Source organism: Aegilops tauschii, chromosome 1 (genome assembly GCF_002575655.3).
Source record: "Aegilops tauschii subsp. strangulata cultivar AL8/78 chromosome 1, Aet v6.0, whole genome shotgun sequence".
NCBI lineage: Eukaryota > Viridiplantae > Streptophyta > Magnoliopsida > Poales > Poaceae > Aegilops > Aegilops tauschii.
In genome coordinates, this window is record NC_053035.3 from 318,191,001 (window position 1) to 318,202,823 (window position 11,823).

Genomic DNA, 11,823 nt, shown 5'->3' on the forward strand with positions numbered 1-11,823 from the left:
ACCAAATTCTCGCAGACATGCTTAGAGCTTGTGTTATCTCATTCGGTATGGATTGGGAGAAGTGTCTTCCTTTCGCCGAGTTTGCTTATAACAATAGGTACCAATCCAGCCTCAAGAAAGGTCCTTTTGAGATTCTGTATGGACGAAGATGTCGAACACCTTTGAACTGGTCAGAAACCGGTGAAAGACAATTCTTTGGACCGGACATGATCCAGGAGGCAGAAGAGCAAGTTCGCATCATTCGTGAGAATTTGAAAACAGTCCAGTCTTGTCAAAAGAGCCAGTATGACCGTCGTCATAAGGAAATGACTTATGAAGTTGGCGACAAAGCTTACCTTCGGGTTACCCCTTTGAAGGGTACCCATCGTTTCGGTATCAAGGGCAAGTTGGCTCCTCGTTACATTGGTCCTTTTCGCATTCTCGCTAAACGAGGAGAGGTTGCCTACCAGTTGGAACTACCCCCACATCTTTCTCGAGTCCATGATGTCTTCCACGTATCTCAACTCAGGCGTTGCTTCTCGGATCCCATCCGCGGAGTTGACCACGAAACGCTTGATCTCCAAGATAACCTCACTTATCGAGAGTACCCTGTTCGCATTCTTGATCAAGCAGAGCATGTCACTCGACGTCAGAACATCAAGTTTCTCAAGGTTCAGTGGTCTCATCATTCCGAGGGAGAAGCTACTTGGGAGCGTGAAGATCGTCTTCGATTGGAGTACCCCACTCTATTTCCATCGACCCCTGAATCCCGGGACGAGATTCTTTCAAGTGGGGGCGATTTGTCACATCCCTAGTTCTGGTATGACCTAGCCTAGCTAGTCATGCGTGCATCATGTTTAAATTTCATTTAAATTTGAAATGGGGATTTGTGAAACCCTCAGAAATCATTTCTGGTAATGACCCAGATAAAAATTGCTCCAAAAAGGTCCAAGAAAATGTTCATGTTACTCTCTGAAAATATTGGTGAGAGGTAAAAATCAAACCAATATTTTTAGGAGCTCACAAATATTTATTTTGGCCATTTTGAATTAATCCAGTATTTATTTGCGTTGGATAAATATTTTTATATATACAAAATATTGTCCAATATTTCTGAATTTTGGCGAGGGGCTTTGGAGTGGTCCAACTAGTCCCTACTAAAATTACAGAATAAAATAAGTTGATTTAGTATTTTACTAAATCAGAAAAAATGTCAGAAAAATAGAAAAGAAACAAAAATGGAAAACTTACCTGTCCTCACCTGAGGCCTGGCACTGTGCGGCCCAGCTAGCCATGCAAGTCGTCCTCCACCTCCTGCCAAGAGGCCAGGGGCGTGTGGCCGATGCGTGCACACCGCCGTGCCGCCACGCCACCTGCCTGCCTGTCCTCTCCCTCGACGCCCTGGCCGCCCCGAACGTCGCCACGCGCCGCCCCGCACCTCTCTCACCCCCGTTCCCTGCCTCCTCCTCCTCTCTCTCTCTCTCTCTCGCTGGACCAAACGCGCCGTCGCCGCCGCTCGCTGTTGCCATGCCCATCGCCGCGGCCTCGCCTCTCCGACAAGTCCAACAGCTCCACGCCGTCGTCCTTGTCCTCTCCGTCAAGCCACGTGTCGCCGGATGCCCCGTGGAGCCGTCACCGCCGTCGTCTTCATCATCGGCCGTCAGAGATCGCCACCGACATCCCGTCGCCTCCAAGCCGTCCCCAAGCGCGCTGAGATCAGCGACGGCCTCGCCGTGAGGTCCTCTACCGAACCCCTCTTCTCCCCCTTGTTTTTGCGCGCTCCAGCTTCGTTCCCCGCCATGGCCATAACTCCTCGCCGCCGATCATGTCGCCACCGTGGCCAGAGCCACCGCAGCTCGCTCCCGAGTGCGTCACCGAATTCGTTGCAGCCCCAGGAGCCAAACGCACCCGCTCGCAGCCCCTGCCGTGCCCCTTAGTGTCAAAACCACACGCCACCGAACTCCGGCCGCCGCGAGCTCTGCTCTGGCGAGCTCCGACCATCCCACGACCTCCGGCGTGTTCCACTTGATGCGCGCAAGCCTGGGCTTCGCGTAGGTGGGTTACACCGCCTAAATGGTCGCCGGAGCGACGATCCCGAGCCCTCCGCCGCGTTCGGCCTAGCCGGCGGCTAAACGCCGGCGGGTTGACTGGGTTTGACCCCCCAGTTGACCAGATTTGACCCGTATGGGTGCTAATTAACCTCTGTTAATTAACCGTGACACCGGCGTGTGGACCCCGCACGTCAGGTTTGACCCAGTTGGTGCTGTTGACTTGCTGATGCAAGCATGACGCAGTGCTGACGCAATTTTTCCTTTTTTGGTTTAAAATAAATCAGGAAAATCCAGAAAATGTTATAAACTTCAAATTGATAGAAATTCAATCGTAGCTCAGATTGAAATAATTTATATATGAAAAATTATCAGAAAAATTCAATCTGTCCATCTGTACTAGTTTCATGCATGAAAAACCAACTTATACCTGCTGTATAAGTGAAAACACATAAATGGTATTTATAAAGACTTAACTTGGAGTTGCATTTGAATTCTTGGTTCAAATGGACTTCATCCAAATGAATGCTAGCTGCATTAGCTCAAACAACATCACATATTCATGCCATGTTCATGCATCATGCTGTTGCAAATGTTTGTGTATTGATTACCGACATTGTTCCTTCTCGATAGGTCCTGCTCCGGAGAGTGTTCCAGAGTAGCTGTCTATGAAGCAGTGCCCCTCTGTTGATCTACCAGGCAAGCAAACCCCCCTTGTTCATTCTGATACAATCCCACTCTCTTGCTCCTGCTCTCTTTTATTGCATTAGGACAACAGCGATCCAACTGCTACTTTATGCTGCGGTAGTTGAACCCATTCCTCTGCATGACCTGTCATTGCCACAGTAAATAGTTGAAACCCCTAGCATGTGTAGGAGTTGATTGAGCCATGTTGTGTTCCTACCATGCCATGCCTGCTATTGCTTAGAGTTGTGTCAGGTCTGATTCATTGGGAATGAATTAGAGTGTTACGATATGTTCTGGTGCTGAGAGTTAAGTGTGTGAACATGATTTGGTAAAGTTAGCGGTGAGATGCCATGTAGGAGTACATGGTGGGTTGTCTCACTGGAACCGTCCTTAATCACTGAGTTCTGTGTATGTTGTCCAATGACTAGATACTACCACACATTGGGTTCCGGTAACTCGACCCCTCTCGACTTATTAACTAACTTGGTCTCTGTCCAGGAGTCGCAAATAGTTTCTGGTGTTTGTAGGTAGTGTTAGTAGTCTACCAAGTGGCAACCCGGCCAGGTGGGCTTGGGACAGACAAGGCACAAGTGGCACGGTGTACCAAGCGTAGATCCATCCGGCGAGGTGGGGTTGGGAACCCTGCACACATCGTTTGGGGCCGTGAGTGAAACCCCGTCCGGATCTCCTTGCGGATGGAAACCGGATAGGCGATAAACCTGGACTAGAGTCTTGTGTGGTTAGTTAGGTCGTGGCCGACTCCCTCGCCAGGCTTCCGCTTGAAGGTTTCTGAGATACATGACGTGTACATGGCGGTAAGTGGTGAGAGCATGTGTGAAGAAGTACACCCTGCAGGGTTAACATGATCTATTCGAATAGCCAGGTCCGCGGTTATGTACTTCTTGGATGCTTACGTGGTACATAGACAACTTGAAGTGGATACTCTAAAATGCTCAAGACAAGTGTGAGTGCTATGGATGGCTTTCTCGTAGGGAGACAGGAATGAATCCATAGTGGTGTATCGATGTGGTGAATAGTGGACTCGTGTGCGCTTTCTCACCTCAAAGAGGTTACTCGTAGTCGTAGAACAGGTTAGCCACTGAGTCAAAGCTGGCTTGCTGCAACTAAACCCCACATTGCCTCCTTGATAATAATGCATGTATGATAGGATCTGATGTAAGTCTTGCTGAGTACCTTTGTAGTCACGTTGCTTAATTTATGTTTTTGCATATGAGACTTCTGTCTCAATAGTAGTTCTGCATGGACTTCGACGAATAGCTTGTTACCTCAGCTATGATCTTGTACCCTTGGGAGGGTCTTGTTGATAGTCAGGCTTCTCAGCCTTTTTCTTTTGTAGTTGTCTGTACTCAGACATGTAATGCTTCCGCTTGTTGCTTGTATGCTCTGTATGTTGGGTCATGAGACCCATGTTTGTAATACTTGGCTCCTCGGAGCCTAATGAATAAATACTCTGAGTCGTAGAGTCTTGTTGTGATGCCATGTTGTATTTGCACATATCGAGCATATTGTGTGTATGATTGAAATGCTTGGTATGTGTGGGATCCGACAATCTAGTGGTTTATCCTTAGTAGCCTCTCTTATGGGGAAATGTAGCCTAGTGCTTCCACTGAGCCTTGGTAGTCCGCTACAGCCCGGTTTACCAGAGTCCTGCTAGCCCAGCACTACTGCTCCGGAACACTTAGACTGGCCGGCATGTGATTCACATCGTTCCTGTGTCTGTCCCTTCGGGGAAATGTCACGCGGTGACTTCTGGAGTCCTGCTAGCCTGCTACAGCCTGGATTTCCGGAGTCCTGTTTGCCCTGTTGCTACAGCCCGGATTCACACGCTGATGACCGGCATGCTCGATGTTGTTTCATGTATGCCTGTCCCCATAGGTTAGTGCCACTTTGGGTTCACGACTAGTCATGTCGGCCTGGGTTCTCTGTCATATGGATGCTAGCGACACTATCATATACGTGAGCCAAAAGGCGCAAACGGTCCTGGGCCTGGTAAGGCGACACCCGTGGGAATACCGCGCACGAGGCCACGAAGTGATATGGCGTGTTACCGGCTAGATCGGTGTGACTTAGAATCGGGGTCCTGACAAACAGGCTGTCGCGCCTTCACTGCAGAGCTGCGTAGTGTCGTCTGGCCCAGCAAGTTCAAGCCAGACGTGCCTGCTCGCTATGACGGCACCCCCGACCCTGCGGAGTTCTTGCAGCTCTATGAGCTGAGCATCGAGGCGGCCAACGGCACCGAGAAAGTCATGGGGAACTGGTTCCCCATGGCTCTCAAGGATGGTGCACGCTCGTGGCTCCTGAACTTGCCCCCGGGGTCGATCTCCTCCTGGGGTGAGATGTGCAACCGCTTGGTCGCCAACTTCCAGGGCACTCGCGACCACCCTCCGGCCGCGGGCGACCTGCGCCGCATCAAGCAGCAGCCAGGAGAGACCTTGCAGAAGTACATCCAGCACTTCAACAGCGTTCACCTCAAGATCCCGAAGGTAACAGACAAGGCCATCATTTCAGCGTTTTCCGATGGCGTCCACGATGTCAAGATGAAGGAGGAGCTCACCATCCACGAGGAGCTATGCATGACTCTGGAGCTGTTCAACATGGCAACCAAGTGCGCAAGAGCTGAGGTAGGGCGCCTTTCCCTCCTCGAGCTCCCTACTATCGACCCAGAGGAGAAGAAGGCCAAGGCCAAGGATGTGAAGCGCAAGGGGGTGGCCGTGCTTGCGGCGGAGCCGGACACGAAGCGCGGCCGGGACCACCCCGAGTCGTCCAAGAGCAGCCGTCCTTTCTGCGCCTTCCACAACATACACAGCCACAACAACAACGATTGTCAAGAGCTCAGGGCCATTCGAGATGGACGCTTCGATCGACGCCCCGAGCGCAACGACCGGGGCTACGGCCGAGGAGGAGGATGAGGTGGGGGACGCTGGGACGACCACGGCCCCCGCCAGGAGTGGCGCGACAGGCCTCGTGAGGACCGCTGGCAGGACCAGCCTCGTGAGGGCGCTTGGAGGGACCAGCCTCACGAGGATCGCCCTCAGGGCAATGCTGGTCTCCCTCCGCTGCCGCCACCACCAAGAAGAAACGACGACCACCATCAGGACGAGGGGGCTGGAGGCTTCCAGGAACCACGCGCTATCGCCTGCATCCTGGTCGGAGCTCAGGCCCCAGCATCCCAGCGGGTCTTCAAGTAGTTTGCTCACGAGGTGAACGCGGCTCTCTCCAGGCTCGAGGCCACGCGCCCGCTCAGGTGGTCCAAATGCGCCATCACCTTCAGCTCGTCAGACCAGCTCAAGTGCGCGGCGACCGCCGGCGCCCTCCCGATGCTCTGCTCGCCCGTCATCAGCAACGTCCAAGTCACCAAGACCCTCATTGACGGCGGCGCCGGGCTAAATGTCCTGTCCGTCGAGACATTCGACAGCCTCCAAGTGCCATACGACTAGCTACAGCCTACCAAGCCCTTCTCAGGAGTGATTGCGGCTCAACCACCCTGATAGGGCAGGTCTGTCTCCCAGTCACCTTCGGCCAACGCGACAACTACCGCACCGAGCTCATCGACTTCGACATCACCCACATCCGTCTGCCGTACAATGCCATCCTTGGGTACCCAAAATTGGCCAAGTTCATGGTAGTGACCCACCATGGCTACAATGTCCTCAAGATGCCAGGAAGCAGAGGAATCATCACAGTCCCCTGCGAAGAAAGAGATGCGGTGTGCTCCCTGGAGTGCGCCTTCCAAGCCGCAGCAATCGAAGACCATAACAGCGAGAGCATCCAGTACACTCCGCACAGGGCCTCAGGAGACCGGCATCTCCAGCGGCGCCGCCTCAGGATCAACGCCCGCACCTGGGGCGCCTCCTTCCCTCGCATAGGAAGGCGCGCCCAGTGCCCTCCTCGGGCAAGGCTCGGGGGCTCTCTTCTGGAGGGCCTCAGACCTAGCGAACATCACGAGGGAGGCGCTCGAGCACCACGTGGAGGCGTGCTTTGCGGCACGTTTCCCTCAGGAGGGCACTGGGCGAGGAGCGCCCGGTGCTCAGGAGTTCATCAGCAAGGCCACCGAGGAGCTTCAAGAAGCAAGGACCATGTGCGGCGACCGCCGTCCACCCGGCGCAGCTCCCCATCCCGGCGAGGATGGCGGGCTGCACGTTTGCATCGGCATTCCAGGGCTCAACAAAGTCGCGTCTCAGGAGCGTTTCTGGCCTTCGCGCGTTGGGCGCTGTGAGGGCCCACCTCACAATTACGTTCGCATGCCATTTGGCTTGCTGAACGTGGTGGCCACCTATCAGCGACATCTACGGAGCATCCTGGTAGCTCAGGAGGCCAGGCATCACGCAGTCCCGGAGGAGATGGAGACGGTCCTCAAGGAACCGCCCGAGCCCCCCGAGCCTCAAGAGGTTCAGGGCCCTAGCGGCTCATGAGGAGCGGCCACTTCATCACGCGTATTCGGCTACCCCAACACCCCCTCGACAATGGAACCAGGTGACATTTTCCAAGTTTATTCAGCTGGGAGCGCCCCTCGGGCAGCACGATTCCGAGGTCGCACGGGCCTGTCCCTGCAACATGTATCCTTTTGCATCTTTAGCTTACTCTACTGGGGGCGCCCCTCGGGCTGCATCATCCCCAGGCCGCTCGGGTCTGTCCCAGTGGCATGTATCGTTCTCGCATCTATCTAAGCTAGCTTGTTCCATCTCATGAGTTACTTATGATTACCACCTGCCTGCCCGGCACTACGATGCCTTGAATGTCACACGCCCTAGCAAGCCCACCCACGACCACCTCATAACGAGAACTGGCACAGCATCTGTGCTCGGGTCCGTCCCTGCAGCATCGCCAAACCCAAGAGGCTGAGCTCTGGCTCACGGGCCCGCTCCAATGTACGTCACCTCCTGGGGCCCTTGGTGCCTTGTTCTCGCATGAGCTAGTCATGGATGGGCAGGCTAGGGCGCGCGACCCGGAGCCTCGCCCCCGCGGGAGCCGCGCGCCGGTCGTCTTTCTTCAGGATTCTTCCCATGAGAAGACTAGGCACGAAGTCTGTGCTCGGGTCCGTCCCTGCAGCGTCGATAAACCCAACGACTAAGCTCTGTGTGGCGGGCCGGCCCCGCTCACGTCATCTCCTGGGGTCGTTGGTGTTTGGCCTTCTCACGTGATCTCCTTAGGAAATTCGCCTGGTGCAGGTTGCCTAACCATCTTGCAGGACCACTACAGCCATCAAGAACCAAGACCAGGTGCAACCCGCCTTGAGGTAGGGCCTCATGAGTCCCGCGCTGGCTCACGAGTGCCCAGACACACCTCGTCTAGCCCTGCCGTGCAAGCCACGTGTCAGGGCGAGGCTGTACACGCCCCGGGGGCTCCACTCAGAGGGAGCCCTCACCCACGCACCAGTGGAAGCAGCATGCTCCGTGCTGGCATTCGACACGGTCGAGGAGTGGCTATGCCCGTGCAAGTGCGGAAGCGATGTGCTCCGCGCTGGTGATAAACAACTGAGGGTGGCCCCTGGCCGTACGAACCTCAGGGAGCCACCCGGCTCGGTGTCCAGCCTCACCGCAACGCTTTCCCCTCGGGAGAGCCACGTGAGGGGGCTGGGCACGGGTGCTGCGCTCGGGTCACGTCCAAGCGTACGCCGCCCTGCCAGGTCCCTCGGACCTGGTCATCACTCGCCCTCCCGAGCAGAGCCAAGGTATGAAGGTCGTTTGGATGTCAAGGGGGACTCCTGAGCATCACGACTCAGGAGCCTAACTGGCCACGTAGCCCCTCACCCCTTGGTCTCGTCCTGGTGATCCAGACGACCCAACGGCGGCTGAGGTATGCGCGGGGTCGGGCCCTGCCGACATAGAACGTTAGGCCTAAACCTGCATCTCCTTTCTGTAAGCTGTTTGCGCGTCAAGGGGGACTCCTGAGCATCGCGACTTAGGAGCCTAAATGGCCACGTAGCCCCTCACCCCTTGGTCTCGTCGTGGTGATCCGGACGACCCAACGGCTGCTGAGGTATGCGCGGGGTCGGGCCCTGCCGACGCAGAACACCAAGCAAATGGAAAGGAAATCGCAAAATCTCAAACAAATATTACAGGACATATTGTTTCCCCAGTACCAAACGCAAGTTTAAACGCCCCCACGAGGCATGGTGCATGTTGCAGAAACCAAACAGGAAAGGAGCCACCAGCAAGCCTTCTCGTCACCCCTGGACGCCGCTGTCACTTGCAAGGGATGCCCCTTCCACGACAGCATTGCCCTCACCTACACCGCCCACCGGAGTTGCAGGTCCAGCAGCACCGCCAGTGGAGGGCGCAGGATCGAAGGCACGGAACTTCTTCAGCAAGGCCTCCACCTGGCTCTTCACGGCTTCGGCAGCAGCTGCGCAGCGCTTATCATCCATGGGCTCGAGCAGCTCGTCAAGGTCGGCGTCAGGATCGCGAAGATGGATGTGGCTGAAGACGCACGTCAGTGGAGCCGAGGAGAGTGCACGGGCCTCCCCCTCCACCCAGGGGCCGATTCCATCCACGACGCCCTCAAGCGGCTCGACCAGGTGAGGAAGCAGCTGGGCGGGGCCCTTGTCGTCTTTCGCTAGCGGCTCCTCCAAGCCCTTCTCGTAGAGTGCCCGCAGCGCCATGCGGGATTTCACCTCAAGGGACTTGAAGGCCTCGCGGTCCTCGGCCAGGACCTTCGCCTTGGCTTCCAGCTCGGCCTTCTCTGCCTTCATCTCCTGCTCCAGCTTCTCCAGCCGGCTGCGCTCCGTGGCATGCACCTTCGCCAATTGCTCCAGCTCGGCATCGCGACCCCTGACGGCCTCCTCTCGGGCCTTCATCTTATCCTCCTCCGGCTGGCGGCCTCGAGCCTCGGCAACATGCTCGTTGCGCACGGTCTCCAGCTCGGCCTCCTGCGACCGGCAGCGATCCTAGGCAGCCCCGGCGTCCTTCAGTGCCACCTCGTAGGCAGATGCAGCTTGGGCAGCAGCCTACTTGTCCTTCTCGAATGCCTCGACGGCTTGGCTCAGCACCTCTCGGATGGACACATCAGAGTGGAGCCAGCCAGAGACCAGCTCCAGGCGCCCGGCCACCAGGTGACGGTCGGGGCCTTGAAGATCCTCCCGCAGTAGGGTCAGCGCAGAAAGAGCATGCTCCAGGGCGTCAGGCGAGGCAGAAGGATTGTGAGCTGATGGTAAGGCGGAAGAGGGAGGCAGTGTCACCACCAAGACCTATGGGCTGATGGCGGTCGAGGAAGAAGCCAGAAGCTCCGGGGCCTTTGGGGCCTCGGCCGACGGGCTGGAGATGAGCGCCTCAGGAGCTGGCGAGGCCTTGGTAGGTGCCCTCTCCCGGGGGCGCTCCTCTGGGCCTCGCGAGGACGATCGGGCCGGAGAAATGCGAGCGCCGTCGTTGCCCTTCTACGCCGAAGGAGGTGCGGCCGTGCCAGGCTTCTGGGGCCCCGAGGGTGCGGCCGCCCCTCCCTCCTTCTTCTTCGACGACGACATCAGCCTAGAAGACCAATGAAGAAGCATCAAGAGGCTGCAACGGGAGCAGGAACAAGGGCAAGGTCAAGGCTGAAAACTCACTGGTCCATGGCGGTGTAGTCCCGACGCCTCTTCAGAAGCGCAAAGCTTAGGGGCCTCATGGCCTGGGGGCGCGGGCGCGCGGTCCCCGGTGGTCTGCGAGGCCGCGGTGGCCCTGGGCGGCGGTGAAGCAGGGGCGTCATCCCGAGAGATCAGCTATGATCTTCCCTTCATCGGGACACCGGACGACGACTTCCCTGAGGGGGAGACCCTGAACCTCGTCGTAACCTTGGCGGGAGGCGGGACTTCCTTCACCAGGTGGTCACCGGCGTCGTCGTCGTTGGGCAAGGCGCGAAGGAGATCAGCCTTGCACGGAGGGGAGGTCTCCCCAGACCCTTTTGGGGTGGCCGCCGGGTCCTGCTCCTCCTCCTCCTCGTCGGAGGACACGTCCACTGGAGTCATCGTCACCAGGACATTCGAGGGCGCAGGCGGCACAAGCCCACGCCCGTCGAAGACGGGCATGGTGGTGGCAGCCTCCGCCCCATCTGGGTGACGGAACAAGGGAACGAAGGAGTCCGACGGGTACCCTTGGTCGTCCCCAACCAAGGAGCGGAGGGCCGAGCGCAATTCCTCATCAGAAAGGGCCTCCGGGCGTAGGCGTAGGTCGCCCCCTTCGTTTCCAAGCTTCCACAAGGGGCGCGGGCACGCCTGAAGGGGAGCCACGCGCTGCGTCATGAATTCTTTGAGGATCATGGCCCCTGTCAGCTTCGCCGCCCTCGAGTCACCAGGCCTCAGGTCGGCGGTCATCCTCTCCAACACCTGCACCGCCCGAGGGTCGGTGAGCTTCGCGCGAAGCCACCCCTCTTGGGACACAGGCATCTCCATCGGCAGCACCAGCCGGGGGTGGGAGCACATGGCTTCCACCAAGACCCACTTCCTCCTGAAACCCTTGGCCTTCTTCCCGGCCATCGAGATCGCGTTGGTCTTGTTGGCCGCGACGAAGCCAACACATCCCGAGCAGTGGCCCTCCTTGATCCGGAGGAAGAAGAAGTGGCGCAGCAGTGCCACGGGCGGCATCACTCCAACGTATGCCTCACAGTAGAAGGTGAAGATAGACAGGAGGAGGATGGAGTTGGGATGAAGATGGAGGGCGTGAATCTTGTAATGGCTGAGGATGGAGTAGAAGAAGTCGGAGAAGGGGGGAACCAACCCGGCGATGATGCTACTCATGAAGAAGGGGTAGAAGTTGCTGCCTGAGGCCTCCGGCTCGGCGGAGCCAGCCTGGAGCACAGACTTCCTCTTCTCATCACCCTCCTCCGTCATCAGGAGCACGGCGGCAAGGTTCTTCTCCGAAACACTCGGCGCATCAAGCGCAGGCTCGTACCAGGATGGCGGAATAGTGGCCCGAGCTTTCTTCGGCGCCATTGGCGGCAGGCTTGAAGGAGGATCTGGGCAGATCTGGAGTCTCTGGGAGCGAAGAGCAAGAAAGGGGATCTGGAGCAAGACGAAGGAAAGCAATTAAGGTAAATGCAGCCCACGCCAGCCTTTTGTCAGTCAGGCAGTTGCCCAGGCAGCGTGGGGAAACGGAGACGCCCACGTCCCATCAATTTC